Raw genomic sequence first — 16796 nt, forward strand, 5'->3', positions numbered from 1 at the left:
TGGTGTTTAGATATGCAAGACATCCCTGGTATTTCTCAAAAAATTGATTTTAACGATAACATCTAAAACAAAAATCAGAGATATCGGTCTCATTTTTTCCTCCAGCATGAAATACAACCCTTGAGACCAATAAGAAATAATTAATTACATAAAAATCTAGAAATGCGGCAATGGCGACCGTTTATACCCCCGAAGCATATTTGTTTTCTTCCTTTTTTTTTTGTCAAGCGTTTCTGTTTTTCATTTTCCACTTCCTGATCACTGATATTTCACAGTTTTTGTGTTTATTTTCACATCAATGCGGACTTTGCCCAGTTGTACCGAGAAAAGTGCAGGAGATGGTGAACAGATGGGGGCCATTTTACGTCAATAGAATCTTGCACTTGCCAAGAGAAACCACCCTTAGTTGCAAGACATCGTAAGAAGATGTGAAGACATGGATGGAGACAGTAAGTCCTTCCGCAAATCCTCATAGATCTTGTGGCATTGATTATAATTACTGGAACAATTTCTGTCCAAAGTGTGAGAGTAAAACTTACTCATTTGTTTATGCTTCATTGCTATTACACCTTTCAGGAAAGTGAATGTGTACGAGTTTGCTCTTCATAGACTGATATTGATAATAAGTCGAAAACTGAATGTTAGGGATTGTCAGAGCTGATACAATACGTCATATCTAATATGTTAAAGAGAATGGGTGAAATACTTAAAGTTGAAAAAAAAAATTGTATTGTGTTCCATTCTATAGGACTTTTGTGGAATGTCACTACTTGCAGCGATGCTTCACAGACCCAACATCCCCATGTAGAAGAAAGGGAGAGGACCTCTCATGCTCCCGAGGGATGCCCAGCAGTACCTGGTGCAGAATGACTATGTGCCTGTAAGTACAGTATATGCTTAATGTTTATAGACTTGAAATCAGTTTATGATCAAATCATTGAGCTTCCAATTTTGAGAATTATCAATATACATGTTTCATTGGGCTTTTAAGTACCAGCTCATGTTTAGAGAAGAATATTTGAGCTTCGTATCTTACAAAGCAAGACTCGTGTAGAATCTGCATGTACTCAGTAACAGGTGGAATTTAAAAATCTGAATTTCTCATGCTGTCGTGAGAAATACAAAGTTTTCTTCCCTGATATATCAGCGTTTTTGAAGCGATTCTTCTCAAACAAACTTTAGAACATTCAGCAATGAGTATTGTGTAGGGGTATCTACCGTGTTTTGACAGTTTTCTTTTAAATTCATTAAATTACGGATTAAAAATGCATGCTGACTTCTATTGATTTGTAATAATATGTACATCAAATATCTTATGAGTCTGGAACATGTAAATATCAAGTAGGCCCCACCCCAATGATGGCAAAAAGTAATCTGATTTCTGGGAACTTTTTTCAAGGCTTTGAGGTTTACCAGATGAGACAAAATGTTTTAAAATAATATGTTCCGAAATATATCAGAAATATTTACTTGTACATCACAAACTAAAAGTTATGTGATGAATATGTTATTAGTACATTGTATTTAAGATCAATATGTAAAATTATATTTTAATATTTTTTCCCTCCAGATTGCCCTCTCACTGAGAACTTAACTTCCCTCTATGTGATGCAAAGTTTATTTGATAATAATTGTAGCCTTTGTCATTTGCTCAAACGATTCAAGTGAAATTTAGTTCGAAATATCAGTAGTGCTATACATGTTTCATCTCTTTTCAGGTAGGAACCAATGTTCATGGCATTGCTGATGCAGAGACTCCAACCCCAGCCCAAAGCATCTTCTGATCTGGAGATTCTCCCACCTGAAAGCCCTAGCAAACGGGAAACGCCAAGTTGATCCGCGCGAAACGTATACATCACGAGCGAGAAGCGCGAAGTTCAGTGATGCTAAAGATGCCACCTTCAGCCAGCCCTGCTTAGTCAGATAAGGGAGTGACTAGACGTACATCCAGTATTTTCTCATCCTGGACAAGACTATACTAAGTCCAGGCTGGAGATGACCGGAAGCAAGAATTTGACAGACTCTTTAAAGCCCACTGTGTCTTCATCGTCAAATATGCTTGGGTGCTTGAAGCATTCTTTGATTTTGTGGCGGCATATTCATGTACTGCTACAATCCCAAGTGAGGGCTTCGTTCTGGGCATTAGCCACGAACTTCAAGAACACGTCAGTGTATGATGCTAGTAAGATTTTTCGACATTGTGCCACAAACCCATGCACACAAGAAGCATATCTGACTTGCCCTGATGTGCAGCAAAGTTTTCTTAATTTTCGATGAATTCTTAAATCAAAGTAACACAGGTAAAATGCTGCAATGTTTCCTTTGAAGATACTATCATGCATAATGTTTGACTCATGGATATTGAGTTATGTTATGTGTGCCTCACTTTTCCATTTATATTGAGCTACAAATCCATGCACACAAGAAGCATGTCTGTCATGCCGTGGTTGTAGTAAAGTTTCCTTGTAATTTTTTTGTGTGCATTTTTAAATGAAAATAACACAATAAGGGAAGTTAATGCCGCAATGTTTCCTTTAGAGGTGCTATCATGTATGTGTGTGCCTCACTTTTGCAATATTTCAAGTTTTTATACATGTCCAGTTTCAATTTATTTACTGTTCATCTTTGGCTTGTTTTCTGTATATTATGTCTGGTTGATGATGAAAAAAAAAAGTAATGCCAGATCCGCATTGATTTAAATTGAAAGAAGAAAGTTTAAGTTCCCCTGAACACTTTTGTAATTATTCAACGATTACCTAATTTTCATCACTCCCACAGTGTTGTTGAGCCATTGTCCATCACATTTATTGAGCGCTGATTTGTTGCTATTTTCATTATGACGTTGTGGCTAAACACTTTAATATGAAACTCTCTATTTATAAAGAAATAAACTTTGGTTTTCCAGCCAAAATATGTGCTTGAACCCATGAGGAAGGATAGATTCAGCGCAGATGGGCACCTTAAACAAATTTAGAGCATTTGACTTGAAATTTGGCACACATGACCACTATGGTATATAGATATGGAAACAATGTGGTGAGCAATGCGTTGCCATGGTAACAGCTTTTTTAAAACCAAAAAACATACAAAAATATTGTGGATTCAGCTAACTTCCTTTAGTCTTCGAGCATTTAGCTAGAAATTTGGCACAAAAGACCACTGTGGTATGTAGATGTGTAAACGTATTCTTTCGTAAGTGTCGATCAATGTGTTGCCATGGTAACGGCATATTTTGAATGAAAATCATACAAAAATATTGTGGATTCAGTTAACTCCCTCACTCTTTGAGTAATTGGCTTGACATTTGGCACATGCAACAACTTTAGCATATAGATGTGCAAACTTAATCTTTCATCAATGGTGAACAATGCGTTGCCATGGTAACAGCATCTTTTCACTAAAATGCATACAAAGATATTGTGGATTCATGTAACAACCTCAGTCTTTGAGCATTTAGCTTGAAATTTGGCACACCTGACCACTATGGTACGTACATGTGCAAACTTAACCTTTCGTCATTGTTGATCATTGTGTTGCCATGGTAACAACATAGTTTGAATGAAAATCATACAAAAATATTTTGGATTCAGGTAACTCCCTCAGTCTTTGAGCATTTGGCTTGAAATTTGGCACATGCAACCATTGTAGTTCAGAAATATGCAAACTTCATATTTCATCATTGTTAAACAATGTGTTGCCATGGTAACGGTGCATTTTCAATGAAAATCATACAAACATTTCGATTCTCCTGTCTCTGTTTAGAGCATTTTGGCTTCAAATTTGGCACATATTACCTCTACATTACCTAGATGTGCAAAAAATCTTTTGCCAGTGTGGAAAATGTGTTGCCATGGTAACAGTATATTTTGCATGAAAATGATACACTAATGTGAATTCAACTAAACCCCTCACCCTTTTAGCATTTAGCTTGAAATTTGGCACATATGACGGCTATGATATAGGGCCTATAGTTGTGCAAACTTCATTTTTTTCTTAATGTCCAACATTGTGTTGCCATGGTTACACAATTTTTAGTAAAAACCATAGAAATCGTCAGTTTATTTATCTTGCTCACTCATTTTTTGAGCACTTGATTTGAGAGGTGGAACAGTGCATTGCCATGGTAATTTTTTTCTTTATTAAAAAGTAAGAAAAAATAATCCTGGTTGAGCTAATTCCCTCAGTTGTGGGTGGGGGTATATTAATCACAATGAGTGATAATTCTAGTTAAAAATCCAGATTGCATCACTTCAACATAGTGCTTTGTTACGAGATATGACATCAAAGTAATTAAGAAACTAGTGGTCCATCTCACTTGAACAGTCTCGTGAGATGGTTCCCTGTCATCAGTTGAGATGGATTCTTAAATATCAATAGATTAAGCAGGAATTTGTATATTCTTTTGTCAAACATTTTATCTACCAAAATGCAGTATGGAAATGTACTTATGTAAATCCATTTCAGACAATCGATATTCATGGAATTTTAGAAGTAAGTTTAGAATGTTAATTGTTATTTGAGCTTCTTAATGTTTTAAGGTGAATTTACTTCAGAGTTTACATAGATCTTGCTCCCTACTGTTGTATGTAATACAGTTTGGATTCAATTGTAAATTTTCCCTACGGAATAGTGGAAAAATTAGGGAAGTCTGGTAAGAAATAAGGAAATGTAACACGTTTTCAGAAAACATTTCTTGACTAGTCCGTACGAATATGCAAATACATGCAGGTGAAAAGTGTAAAAATATTTTGAAGGAATGACATCATCAATTCCCTCATTTGGACGTTCATAAAGACTGGACAAGATCTGTTTTCTGGAAATGTGTGAAATTGAAAAGAGGCATATCTTCCTTATTTCGTAGCTGATTTTCATAGTCTTTACACCATTCTGTGTAGGGAAATTTCTTCTCTTTTCTAATGTGATTACACTAATTTTGGCCTTTACTTCCCTCTTGATTAAATTTATACTATGCATCATTCCAAAAAATCAAATAATTCTTTAAATTGCATGCATGGGACGTACAAAGCGTGTAAATCTAAACGTTAACTTAATGGAGGCTGTATTATTTATTACACGGCATCATTTCTAAAATTTAAGTTATTAGAATTCATATATAATCTTATATTTGTTCATAGTTTCCATCTTACGACTTAACGATGCTCACCAGGGAAAGAAATACATAAAATGAAAGTGAATCGAGTCGTATGGAGTCATCTTGCAAGATTTAAAAAAAAAGTGAAAAAAAGTAATCTATTTGGCAATGAAGGTTCCAGTCGTCTAGTAACTTGTTTACAGAACACAGTGAAAGAAGCATCAGTAACATGAATGTGAAGATGTGACCATCTGAGACTATTGCAAAATATGCTCTGTTTTCATCATGTGGTAATTCATTTTTTCTGGAGCCTACATGTGTATGACAATCATCTGTATATTTTGTAACTTATCGTTGTTTGTGAAAAATGCATCAGTTTGATTTTGTTAAAATAAATAGACCTTTACATGTGAAGAAAGTGCATCAATTGGCTGTCATTTTCAGTAGTCTGAGTTTAAATCCATGATGGATTTATTTGAAATAAATCCAAGGAAGGCTTAAAATAAGTCTTTCGTCGTTTAAATCCAAGCTGGATTTATTCTAAAAACAAGTCTAAGAAAGATTTAAATGTAATCTAATAAGACTTAAAAAATAAATCCTATAGACTTGAAATTTAAGTCGAACATAGACTTAAATTTTTAAATCCTAGCTAAGACTTACTTTTAAGTCCTAAGGTTTTGTCTGTATTTACAGTCCGCTAGGACTTAAAGCAATAAATCCTTAGGACTTAAAAATAAATCCTAGAAATTAAGAGAGTATACCGGAGTTTTTTAGTCGGCGCCTCACTGCCATGACGGATTGTCGAGCTCGGTACGTCGAAAATTTCACAATGATAGGACGGTGACGCGCGTTTTTCCGCTTAGCTTCCGTAGCGACAGCGGCCCACGATGTCGGTGTTGACGAAGTCGACTGTGAGGATGCTTGTCTTGGTCTTCCGTCCACCGAGACTGAAGTAGACTGAGACACTCCACTCGCTGGTTCTGTCCTCTGGATCGCTCCGACGCGGTGGCTGCGGTCGATATCGTCGATACGAAGGTCGATGCCGAGCTTGTCTTTGGCGACTTGGATCACGATCGAATCCGTATTTTCACCTTTGATTTCTGGTATCCCAAAAACTCTCACACAGTTTCTCCTTGAGTATTGCTCAGCCTCTTTGGTTTTATTTTGAAGTCTATTCATTGCTTCCTCTTGACTTTCGAGACGTTTCAAAAGATTTGTGATTTGTTTATCTTTGTTTCCATTCTCGACCTCGAGTGCAACAATCTTTGATTCGTTTACCTCTGCTTGTCTAGTAAACATACAATCAGCCGCTATGTTTTCATACCCGTCGCCAGTCTTTGAATTAATGATTGAATTTATCTGTTTTGTAAGAAAGCATGAAATACTCTCTAAAAACACATAAGCATGGACTCAAAAGAAGGAAAAACAGTGATGATAAAGTAGCTTGCCGAGGGCATAAACGCTGCAGCGATACAGGGGAATCCAACCAGGAACATTGAAATTCAAATAGTCTGCGGTCTTATCCACTTTGTCACAGTATCTCCTGGCAAGCGTATAAATAAAAATAATAAACATGTTTGTTTCTCATATCATGAGAATGGTCTACTGCAAAAAAAAAAAAAATGTACATTTGCAAATTTTGTCAATCAATATGATTATCTCTTCAAAATGTACAGGAGACTAATCCCGATGTATACGTATTTCGTTAGTAGTTCCGTTATCACAAAATTATATTTTTGTTGTTTTTCACAATAGTTAAATGACTGTAGTACATGTAAGCTCAAACTGGGTGTTGTGTTTAAGACATATACACATTGTAATGTTTATTACTATAGAGGGCGCTTACCCCTATATGTAAAAGTGTGTGACACCGGAGCCATGTTTACCCAGAATAAACCTCAAACTATCCTCTCAGAAAAGGCCTGATGTTTTGTTTATTTGAGTGACTCCACACTGGGTAATTCTATTCAGATAATAATTCATGGCTATGACCCGTGTATCATGTTCCAGTCTGCTCAAACTGTCAAGCATGCGGGCGCAGTACACGGCCTAAATGTGGCCATGACGTCACCAACAACAGCAGGGGCGGCGGAATGGAACGCGGATTCAAGGAGCAACATTGCAAGTCCTCCCCGGAAAATCGTGTAATACATTACTTTGGGTATATTTGTTGGGATTTTGTAGATACGATTCTAACGTATTTCTTTTCTAGTTTGTAACCACTTTGACACTTATCGTGGCTTTTTTTTTTTAGTTTATCTTTTTGAAAGTCCAAAGTTTGTGTTTCTTTGCGACCCCTCCTCCAGTGTCCCGCTGCTCACAAATCGCGCGTGTGTGTTTACGATAGTCCTCAATGTCATTGTTGAAGCTGCACGTTTCTGTTCTCCGAGAAGTTTTGGCATTGAACTCTATCGCTTAATTATGTGAGCGCTTTTATCTCTTTCTATTTGCCATAGTGGTCAATAATATGGCGAGTAGTCCTTGATCTGATTGCTACAAGTTAGTGTTGTTGTTCTGATCCACTGGGGAATTTTGACACAGAACGTTCACGATGACGTTAAGTTTTATCGACCTTGACGTCACACAGGACATCGAAAATTAAACGATCATGACCCTTCGGTGGGTGGTTTGAGATAGATCGATTTTAATCGGTAATTGCCTGATGAAATACCTATAGTGTGGATACAAAATGCAATTTGCCCCAAACATTTATGTGGTTCCCGTGAATGCGAAAAAAAAATATAGAAGAACACGTCATGAAGTTAAAGACAATCAGACAATAATTCATACAAATACATGTATTACCTTTTTTTATGAGCCATATACCGTAATAAATTCTATTGCTGATTAAAAGCCTGCATAATTCGCGATTGTCACAGTTTTAGAAAACGGTATAACTGTATGAAGAGAACTCCACAATATTCAACTTTTTTTAAAAACTTGACATTCCCTCGTCTTATTACTCACATCATATTATGGCAGGGATGTGTTAAAGAAGGAGAAGAAACAAGAGTGTCTCCTTTGTACCCATGCTCCGTGCCGCTGAGAAGTTATGCGCTTTATATAGCAGGTGTTAACAATGTTTTGACAGAAACAGTATTTCTGTTTTACGTACACTGCAAAAACAGCGGTGTTAGATTTAACACCACTGGTGTTGAATCTAACACCGGCCGAACTTCAATAAAGGACCACACCATCTGGTGTTGAAGTAACACCGTCTCTGGTGTTAAAATATCTAACACCCATGGGTGTTAAAGGGTGTAAAAATATACCAACACCAGCCTCGGTGTTTTTTCAACACTTAAGAGAGTGTTAAGAAGTTGACACCATAATGGTGTTCATTTGACATCCCAACACCAGTTATGGTGTAAGTTCAACACCCGTGGTGTTAAAATATACCAACACCAGCTTTGGTGTTGCTTAGATTATTGATAAGTTGACACCATTTTGGTGTTCTTTTGACACCCTTTAACACCAATGACGGTGTAACTTCAACACTATTTGTTGTTAGAATCTATACCCCAACACCTGTCATGGTGTTATTCTAACACTTCAAAGTGTTATAAGTTTGCATTATTTGGTGTTTATTTGACACCACAGAAGTGTTGATTCAACGCTTCAGAGTGAGAAATAAATTCCAAGTGATGCCAACTTATTAACAATTTGAAGTGTCGATACCTCGACATCATTTCACACTCTCCACATTCAATCGCACAAAATAACACAGTAATGTAAGTAGGTGAAAGACAGTCACGTGCTACTAGGTTGATCAAAATATTTAATAAATTCTGTCTGTCACAACAAAACACAATAATTCTATTACATGTAATGAAAGCCTCATCTCTACAATATAAGTATCAAAATGGAATACCTTTGACCCTTTCAGTTGGTTCTTTGATTATCTATGCAAATGAGATACATTATGGCTATTGTAGGCTAAAATATCAAATTTAAATACTCACTCTGAATACCTTTGGCCTTCTTGGCACTATCAAGTTGAATTTTCAAATGAAATTGATACTAGTATTATATCTTCTTGGCTCTATCATTCAAATGTTCAAATTGAATTGCCTACTCAGCTGTATAATTCAAATATTCAACATAGATCATCCAGTCTGGTTGTAAAATGTTAACATAAAAAAAAATTATACTCTTTCTTTTGATCAATGCTATTGCAAGTGACGATACAAGCATGTGAAATTCGGATCATTTAAATATTCAAATGACACACAGAAGGCCTTCTTGGGCCAATATTTTCAACTCGAACTGGATGTAATTGATATAAGGTATACCCCCACCTAAAACTTAGAGAGTTAGCTCAATTCACAATATTCTTGTATGCCTTTTGTTGAAAAAAAGTACAATGTAACAAAAGTTGTTACCATAGCAAGATTACTCAACAGTGAGATCAGTGTGCGACTCATTTTAAGATTACACTGGTTACATGAGCGAAACCTCAAGTCAAATGCTAGAAAAATGAGGGAGCTCACCCAATTCACAGTATTTTTTGTTTGATTTTCATTTTAAAAGATGGTTGCCATTACATTAGCACTCTGTGCAATATTTCAGGCCAGATGCTCAGAAACTGAGGGAGATTGCATAATCAACTGTTGTGTAAGTTTTAATTTGAAAATGTCACTGCCATGATAACACTTTCTTTGACCGATACAAAAGATGACATTTGCACATTAGCACACTACAGTGGTCACGTGCCAAATTTCAAGTCAAATGCCTAAAACATGAGGGAGTTACGAGTCAATCACAATATCTTCGATTGCTTTGTATTAAAAAAAAAATAAGTTAGCATGGCAACGCATTGTTTAACATTGACGAGAAAAGTGTTTTGCACATCTAGAATTTATCTTGTCACAATATATAGGTGTCATATCTCAAGGTTATTGCTAAAAATTGAGAGAGTAAGCTCAATCCACTTGTAGTTTATACGATTCTCATTACAAAATACCATTAACTTGACAACATACTATTTGACAGTGACGAAAAATAAAATTTGCACAGGTACATAATACAGTGATCACATGTGCCAAATTTAAAGTCAAATGCTCAAAATCTGAGGAAGTTAGCTGAATCCACATCGTACTTGTGGATGATTTGTATGAAGGTGCTGTTGCCATGGAAATGGATTTATGACCCCCACAAAAAGTGTCTTGCACGATAACATATTATCATAGTGACCATATGTATCAAATTCAAATTTAAATGCTAAAAAAAAAGAAACTAAGAGAGCAGCGTGATCCACACAATTTTGTATGATTTGTTTAAAAACTGCAATTGCCATGGCAACAGATTTCTGGACAATCGAATTTCAACAGAATTGATTTAAAACTGAGTAGCTTGATCCACATTCTGTATTTGTAATCTTTATGAAAATTTGATGTTACCATGGTAATGCATTACTCCATACTGACACATGTAAACTAGGACATGTAAAAATTACAAGGTCGTTGTTCAATGTCCCCTGGACTAAAGGTAATCACCTCCTCATCAAAAACTGTCATCGACTAATGAAGAGTACTGCTTCATCAACTGTATATCATCAGTCTCTATCTCGGTTCCTCCATAGAACTGGACTTGGAGTATCTTCGCAGTTTCATTGTCACAATGATGATTCTTCAAGTGTCTTCTAAAACCATTGAACGAATCAAATTATGTCTGTACACAGGCCCCCTGGGTGCAATTTATTGTTTGTCCATCACTCAGTCCATGTTCGTATGGCAAACAGTGAAAAAAAAAGCAGTTTCAGTGGGAACTCCTAAAGAATGCATCACTTCATTATCTATTTGAAAGTTTAGATCTCGGTTCACGAACTCGGGGTAATTCCAAATGTTCAAAGGTTGATGAGAGGTTTTGCATACTGTAGACAAAACACATATTTAATGTGCTTTGAACAATGTGTCGAAGGCACTCTGAATGATATCACCAGGGCAGGGTAGTACCAAGTGGTCAAAATGAAGTAATATTGGTACACATGTATGTTATCCTTCTGACGTCCTCTGTCAAGCAAGCTGCATCTTCTGATCTTCAAGCAAGCAAGCTGCATCAAGAGCTGCATCTTCTTCTGCTTCCCTCTTCAAGTGGTGATCAAAACTAGCATCAGGCTGAAAATGTAAGGAAACAATGAAAAACAAACAGACATTGTATGAATCTATTACAAATAAAAACTAGACAAATTTAACTGTAACCTTTATTTCGATCCCATAATGCAATTTGATAGACTCAGTCATACAAAGGCTTAACACATTTTATTCACATTTATGATTATTTTAACAGATTTCAACTATCACACACACGGAGGGATGGACTACTCAAAACCATAACAATTCAGGCACCACTTCTTGGCATAGGATAATAAATGGATCTTATTCCATTTTACTTAAAGATCACTATGATTTCACAATTAAAACTCACTTATACCTATTTTTTCTTAAAGAAGCTTTGAAATTTATCACTTTTCTCTTATTCGTGACTGATCAAAAAGCAACTTCAAAATTTTAGCCTACATATGGGGAAGACAATCTTTAAAGTTCAAGGATCGACTTTGAAGCATTCACGAGTAAAGTTCTCGTCGACATCAGGACATAACCCTGACAAAGGTAAATGCGCAAAAATATTCACAACATCCAAAAAAAAAGTTAACCTGTGAAACATTGAAAAGCAAGTGATCTTAATAAATTGCATAGTCCAACAACACAAAAAAAAAAACCCAGAAAATTTCCCTTGACCTCTAATTTCTTTTCTAATACAAAAACAGATCATAGAAAGTAGAAAATGCAAAATCAATTAAACTCGTAAAAATCAATTTCATTTTCAGAATACCAAAGTACTGTGAGTTCTAATTGCCTGTCCAAAATGACTCATAAAGGCTTGTTCAGATATGATGAGACAAACTCCGGCAACATTTTAGTGCACAAATCAATGCGATATGAGATGGTAAAAAACAAACAAATAAACAGATCAAAATGCAACAAAACAAAACAAAAACACTGAGGCAAGAGGAATATATTTTGCCACACAGTGGCAAGAAGTTATGGTGCAATCAAGCTCAAAAGTAAGTGAAGATACAATGTCATGAGTTTATCTTTATCTTATTTTTTTTTTTAGTCATGTGCATTCATTAACATAATGAAAGTGGCGTGGTTCGGCGCACCATATCTGAACACTAAAAATGTCAGGGGGTTTGTCGCATCATATTTGAACAAACCTTATAGTCATGTAGACTTACCTTTTGAAATCGGATAAGGTAGTCTATAGCCAAAGCCACAGAAATCTTGCACAATCCTTGCGCCCTGGTTCACAGGTGGAAGCAGATAGAGTACAAGAAGGATTTGCAGGTTACTTACATTCTATGCTGTGTTGTAAGAAATGCATATTATATACAATATATTCTACGACTCATTAACAAAGTATCCAGGTATCAACAGAAATTATCAGTGAATTGCACTGCATAATCAGGGAGCATTAAGTAAAACATATGATCCTTCATGTAGGATGAACCCATGGGTTGTTGTGTGGCTTCTATAAAAAGAAAAAAAGAAAAAAAAAACTCTTCTTTATTTCATCAGCATCTCCAAAATAACAAAATTACATTACATATTGATTTGTGACTGTGAACTTTTATATTACAATTGAGTTTGGTGAAATCCATTCATCTGCCTTTGAAAAATCAAAGTCACAAGATATTTCCTGCATTTTTTTTTTCATAATGAAGGGCTCCTGACCCTTGATTATTGACCTCATGACCCTCATCGACTCCAGGGAAACGTTTGATAAAATGTATTGTCAGATGCAAAGATTTCAGCTACTTATAACTAGTTGTCACCAATGACAAGTTTTGTGGAACGCCCCCTGGATTTACATAGCCTTACCAAGTTTCATTCACAGATGATTGTTTTCAACTTGCGGCATGATACACAAGAAACGATATTGGATGGATAGACATCTAGAACATAAAAAAGGGGCTTTCAAAACCTATGGTATTGTGCATACCCTGACTGCTACCAGGTCTGGTGGTACACTATTTGATGATTGCTCCAAGTCTCATGAATCCACATCAGTTTTCCGCATTCAACAGCTTGACTGTGGTTTCTGAAGGCTTTCCTCTTGCTAGCTTGACAAGACCTTCCACCAAAAACTGGCCACTGCTCAAAAAAGCTTGGCATCGTTGCCTGGGAGAAGGAGTGAGAAGTACTGTTCAACCTGCAAGTGTAAGGACCATGAACATACATAATTATCAAGTGGCTACAAGTCCGCAAACTGTCAAACTGGTGCGCAAGGTGTGATGCACTGGCTTAGGATTCAAAGTACTGAACATCCACATAACTGCACTAGTGTATTTACTGTATACAAGTGCATGAAACAGATTTATCTTGTGTGCATGAAAGATTTGATCAGAACTGCAGAAAACAAAGGGTTTTGTTCAGGTGGCTTCAGATTAATTCAGTCGGTGATTCTATTATATATACCTACTTGAGATATGCTCATAATTTCAAGTTCGTTTTAATTAGCCACCAGGGGGGGGGGGGGGGGGCAATAATATCCTGCTTCCAGGTATTCATCATCTTTATGCAGTGTACATTTATGCAAATATTATTTGAGGAGAAATGGAAAAATCAAATGCCATTTTGCAATTGATCTACTCTCATTTTCAAGGTTTTTTAGATAGATAATAAAAGGTCTTTTTGCAATTCTGTCATTTTCAAGATTCTCAAGTGCACTATTGCCAATATCATTAAGTGTGGCAATAACATAAGTATGGGGAAGAGGCATATTCCAGAAGGGATTTTTCTTTTCAAGAGATTATTTCAACAAATACTACCATCAAAGTACAGCTAGACGTATATTCCCTCACCTGAATCATGAAAAAAGCGATGATACATGTATTCCATTTTGACTCATTTGTGAAATTTAGGATCAGTTCTCAGACAGAGAACAACTGCCAGTTATTAATAGGGGCTGTGATTCTGTTTCTCGCTACCCTTGAACTCGCACCTTACAATTAGATCTAGTGCACTGTCTTAACATGGACTCGGTGGAAATACCGGTTTTACATGCATGTGACGCCATCAACTTTATAAGAGCATATTCTTATATAATGTAAATTTGTAAGCAGTTAGCAAACTCATAAATAGTAGTACTCATATTAGAAACTAGTAATAGTAGATTCTAACGTAAGATCCACGCGCAAACACTAGCGTCCTATATAGGCCCCTACGTTCCTACGTGTAGCTACTGAAAACATCACGTAACCTGTTGTTGTGATAAACAAAAATCGGGTCGGGAGAATCCCCCACCCAGCCCCTTTAATCGGGTATTTACGCTCTTTTTAGAGCGATATTTGCTACTAGTACCTAGTACTAATTTAAACCTAACAGTTTGGACCTAGAATAGTTACAGTAGGCCCTACAAAAAATATAGTAGGCCTAGGGGCCTACCATTATACCTGCGAACAAGTACACACAAACATTGTTCGAACTTCGTCTTCGTGCACGTCAGTAGCGGGTCGGGTTCATTGGTGACAAATGATTTGCGCGCTAACAAAGATCCGCACCAGAGCCTCAGAGGTAAGAAAACTACATCAATAACAATACAAAATGCCACGGAACCTTTCATATTTAAAATTTGATGATATTTTTAAAATGCAATTATTGGACAAAGGAACCCTCAGCGAAATTCGCACTCAATTCACCGCTGTGCACAGCGCGTTGGTGTTATGGCCTATTATGTATGGCAAACACTATAGGCTACTTAGTATGCTGCGCTACATAGTATACTATAGTATTATGTGCGTGCAAAGACAAAGTTGTCTAGGCCTATGTATGCGATGAAATCCGTGAAAATCATGCACATCGTTTATGATAGAAAATAACTGGTACAGGAAATAATTACCTTAAAAGATACTTATCCCTGCTGACAGACTTAGCAAAGTCACCATCATAGATTCAATGTCATTTTTAGCCCCAGACGACATCGAAAACCTGACTATCGCGATGACAGACGTTGACGACTCCGCGCCACAGCAACAAATTTCAGGCATTGGCATGTGTAACCAATGAGATCATCAGACTGCGAACACGTGATCTTCTCTGATGGACAACTAACACCGATACGGTGTTATTAGTGAAAACCCCCTTTTCATGACAAAACTATAACACCACTTGGGTGTCATTTTAACACCGAGAATCTAACACCCAATGAATGAGAGAATGTTGGTGTTAAATTAACACCGAAGGGTGTCAAATTGTGTCAATTTAACACCAAATTTAACACCCACAGTTTGACACCCGGTTGGTGTTACACTTTTAACACCGCATTTTTTGCAGTGTATATGCGTCATTCCTCAATCACAACCCCCGGGCGAGCAGCAGTTCGCTGTCCCTTTTAACTTTTTGTTTTTTTTTTTTGCAGCAATTTGTTAAGTGTGTAGAGAGTATAGGACACGCGAACGAAAATCATTAAAATTGTAGTTCTTTAACTGTAAAATGCTATTAAACACGCATTAGCCAATGACATATTCCAAAAGATTTCACATTCAGGTATATTATGCACAAAATGTGCGCAAGATAGTAAAATGGTAACTTTTTATTTTTTTAAAGCTTTTCACAAGACACACTAATATTCCTTTTTTTCAGTCCTGCATAGGGTATAGATAACCAGCTGGAATTGAAGAAAAACTGAAAGGAATTTTCCGTTACCTCCTAAAATCGTAAAGGATTTCAACGATAATTCATCGGCAATACCGCTTTAATTGTTAAAATCAACAACCTCTTCTTTGATCTCCATGTCAAAGCTATAAGAAGAGCGGCTTGGAGCATGGAACACCAAAGCCAGTGGAATGCTAGGCAGTCAATGTCATAATAATTGTAGAACCTATAATATACTCATAAATTTGCACTAAATTGGAAAGAGATTCTATATACTCCTCAATCACTATACCTTCTGAAGGTGGTAGGCCCTTCATGTCAAGTGCTCTTTCATACTATGCTATATTAGGAAAACAAAATCTGAGGAATTTTATTCGTATCCTTCCACTACTATAATGATGACATCACGAACTATTATGTCATACGTAGCCTCTTCATCCAGTGATGGTGGCACCAATATCTACAACATTCATAAAATATACCTTTTGAACGGCTAATGCTATTTTCCTCAAACTTCACAGATGCAGTACACTATCCATGATAGGCCTATATATTGCTATACAGTGCCTAAATGCACATTATGTTTGGGGTAAAATTCCCCTCTTTACGTCGAAGGCACATTTCAAGTTATTCTCAACACTGAAAAGCGCTATTGCCAGTTCGACGTACAGAATAACATTATACAAATCCTGTGGTAAATCTAGCCTAAACTTGTTACTTTCTGGGGACCACGAGTACCACAAAGTATACATGGCAACGAAGAAACGAGCTCTCAGTATTGATTCATATATTGATCCAACCTCGGTGATAATCCTCCCATTAACTGGTACATGTATAGTCAATGCAGCATTCCACACTCTAGCCATTATGGATATCTCCATACATGAACGACTTAAAACTGAACCTAAATTTATCAGACAAAACAACACAATGATTAATAGACTATTCGAGATCATGGGCATCTACGGACAGACACGGGTCCGAATAATGTCTGCACTATAGAATCAAACACCCAAATATTGTAGTCTGTAACACTGCATGGTAGT

This window comes from Diadema antillarum, unplaced genomic scaffold, assembly GCF_040938485.1.
Source record: "Diadema antillarum isolate AM-2024a unplaced genomic scaffold, OU_Dant_1.0 seq00001660_RagTag, whole genome shotgun sequence".
NCBI classification, from domain to species: Eukaryota; Metazoa; Echinodermata; class Echinoidea; order Diadematoida; family Diadematidae; genus Diadema; species Diadema antillarum.